The following is a 3097-nucleotide window of genomic DNA, read 5'->3' on the forward strand; positions in this document are numbered from 1 at the left end:
GACATCCACATCCACAGCACACACCCTTTGTGCTAGCAGTCAGCCTACACCCTTCTATTGCTCTCAAGAAACCTAAGGAAATGCAAGTATGTGGGAATGATAGTAAAGATAAGCTTAAGTTTGCTCCAAATAACATTTTTAAAAGGAATTCATTTGCAAGCATTTATACTCTATTGTAACTAATTTCTTGCCACATAGCTGTGGATGAGAACCACTGACCTGTCCCTGGGATTGGGTTTCTGCTCAGATGCCTTGGGGACTGGAGTCTGCCCATAGGCCTGGGGTCCTGATCACATCCATAGGCCTTGCCAACTCCTTCTCCCTGTGGGGTGGACCCCTTGCTCTGTATTTCCAACTACAGGTTGGCATCTTGTTCTGTTGGGGCACATTGCTAACACTTTTTCAACGCTTATAAGAGTTGCCAAATTGTTTTGCCTAAGTCACTTCCAGTTGGGTTTCCATCATTTATAGACAGGATCAGACATGACTTTGCCATGATGGAATTTCTGGTTACACCCCTTGAGGACCAGTCTAGCAGCTGGGATGGTGACCCCAAACCTGGTCAAGCCCACTACTGTCTCCCTGAAAAGAATATTTTGAGGCATGTAAAAGTTAAATGAAATTCAATTTCAGTGATCATAACCTAAGTTTTGTACTAACACCACCATTTTTATTCATTTATCCCCCATTATGACTGCTTCCATGTTAACATGGCAGAGTCAAGGAGATGTGATGGGCCGTATGTGATGCCCTCGTCTCTTTGCATGGCTGCTCAGTCATAAATGGGCGCAGCAGACTGCAGTCACACCTTGTCCACATTTCAAGTGGCACAGGTTACACCATACAGTGACATTTAAAAATTCCTTTTATTACCTGTGTATACTCATCACGACAAATTGAGACAAGAGGAGTGAACTTTGAATGTTGTATTCTTAACAGAATTTTGCTATCAAATTAGATATCAAAGCGTGGTTTTAGACTCGTAGACATAGAAAACAGACTTGTGGTTGCCAAGGGGGAGGGGGATGGAGGATGGATGGATTGGGAACTTGGGATTAGCAGATGCAAACTGTTATATATAGAATGGATAAACAACAAGGTCCTACTGTATAGCACAGGGAACTATATTCAATATCCTGTGATAAACCATAATGGAAAAGAATATAAAAAATAATGCATATATGTGTATTACTGAGTCACGTTGCTGTACAGCAGAGATTAACACAACACTGTAAATCAACTATACTTCAATTTTAAAAAATATTTTTAAAAAAGCATGGTTTTATTATGCAAGGATATGATCTGTGCTGAAGGAATACAATGTATGTTAACATTATTAGATAAACGTGCATCACAGGAAAGCAGTGGTCAGAAAATTTTTTAAGTTTAAAATGGAATCTATTATAGCAGAATTTCTTCACAAAAATAAAAAAATTCTTCACAAAAATAAAAAACGAGTCTGCAAGCAAACTAAGTTTCCAAGGAGTTCATTTGTTATCCAAGCAAGAAGTGTTTACCAATGATGAGTTAATCAGATAGTATTTGATTACTGCAGCTGAAGACATGTGTTATTCGGTTTTGGCAAGAAGTTACTTAAAGAACTGAGGACATTATGAGAAACATCGATAGTAAATTTTAAAAACCAAGGCAAGTGATTTTCCTTGGCACTTGATGAGTCAACAGATGTTACAAATACTGCCCAGTTGTTATTTGAGGGGTCAACAGCAAGTTTGAAGTGATGGAAGAATTAGCCTCTGAATAGTTGGCCTGGAACAATTACAGGTGAGGACATTTTCAAAGACACTGAGAAAACACGAATTCAGTACAATTCGAAGTGCAATCTGCTAAGATAAGTGATGGTAATGTGTGAAGCAGGAGGTACTTTGCAGAAAGATGTAAATCTATTTGAATTTATTACGCAGTGACACAAGAGCTGTTTGTTATAGAACCAGTGGTCTCAGTGGTGAACGTCCTTCATTCACATGGACTTAAACATGGTCAATTCTGTGAATTTTTGTCGGCAATAGGAACTGACTATCCCAACTTTCTTGGCCACACAGCAGTTTGGTGGCTTAGCAGGGATGTTTCCCTGTGATTACCTGAGCACAGCACCAAGACTGAAACTTGTCAAAGCAGGAGGAACCACATTCATCCACTGTTGTTGGATGTAAACTCACTTTTGCTGAAGACTTGATGTTTCTCAATGAATTCAACCTCTTTGCCTGAACTTCCTTAAAATTCTCTCCTTCCTAGGGACGGTCGATAACCAGACTCCTGGGTCTTCTGCTTACACACGTGCCTTTTAGATGCCAGTGATATCCAAGTCTCTACCTTCTGCCTTTCATTCTTTCTCCTTTTGGACCTCATCTGTGCCTACATGTTCTCTCAGAACTCAGTATCTAGCCCAGACCTCTTTGTTGATTTCCAAACCCGTATTTCCCGTTGCCTACTGGACACATGGACTTGGATGCTTCACACACCTTAAATTCAGCACGCCCAGAACAATTCATTATCCCTGCATCAGGGATCCCCAAGACCACTCTTAGGCTTGATGATTCACTAGGACTTGCAAGTTGAGAAAAGCTGGTACACTCATGGCTATGATTTATTACAGCAAAAGGATACAGATTAAAATCAGCAGAGGGAAAAGGCACATGGGCAAAATCCAAAGGCCCAGGAGAAATCAAGCACAAGCTTCCAGGTATCCTCTCCCAGTGGAGTCACACTGATGTGTGACAACACCTGTGAAGTGTTGCCAACCAGGGAAGCTCACCCAGGCCTTGGCATCCAGGGGTTTTATTGGGAGTCAGTCACATAGGCGTGGAGCACCCATGTGAATGACCTCAGCTACTCAGATGCCAGCCCCATAGGGCAAAAGCAGGCATTCACCATGAGTCACATTGTGAGAATGAACTTATGTGGTCACACCGTACAGCACGGCCCAAGGCTTAAGGCATATAAAAACATTCTTATTGGGCAGAATATTCCAAGGCCTCAGAGGTTATTTCCCAGGAGCCAGCCAAGGGCCAATTCTAAAGACAGAACTTTCTTGGGAGTAATGTACAGGTAGCCCAGGGCTACTGAGTTAACTCTTTCC

Source organism: Lipotes vexillifer, unplaced genomic scaffold, assembly GCF_000442215.2.
Source record: "Lipotes vexillifer unplaced genomic scaffold, Lipotes_vexillifer_v1.1 scaffold250, whole genome shotgun sequence".
Taxonomy (NCBI): domain Eukaryota; kingdom Metazoa; phylum Chordata; class Mammalia; order Artiodactyla; family Lipotidae; genus Lipotes; species Lipotes vexillifer.